Source organism: Octodon degus, unplaced genomic scaffold (assembly GCF_000260255.1).
Source record: "Octodon degus isolate 3935 unplaced genomic scaffold, OctDeg1.0 scaffold00378, whole genome shotgun sequence".
NCBI classification, from domain to species: Eukaryota; Metazoa; Chordata; class Mammalia; order Rodentia; family Octodontidae; genus Octodon; species Octodon degus.
In genome coordinates this window covers 331,919-332,254 of record NW_004524954.1, presented here as the reverse complement: position 1 = coordinate 332,254, position 336 = coordinate 331,919, and positions in this window count along the sequence as shown.

Here is a 336-nt window from a genome sequence, read left to right as displayed (position 1 = left end):
AGCTCAGGCCTGGCATACACGCCTGGGGTGTAATCCTGCAGCTGCAATCCCTGCAGAGAGTGTAGAGGATAGATCCAACCAGCTAGTCCAGGAGCAGAACATCTCGCCACAGGGGCATAACAGGTTCACCCTCAAGGGCAGCAGCAGGAAGGAGCTGAGCACAACAGCCAGACCTAAGCCAGACTCAGCTGGAGAAGTCCAAATTTGGTAGAACGGCACCTGAACTTCACTGCATGGAAGGTTATAACTACAGCAAAGATCTACAACAAAGGTCAGAAGACAGTGCTACACAAAATGACGAGAAGGAACAAAATGTAACCTCAGAACCCAAGCCCA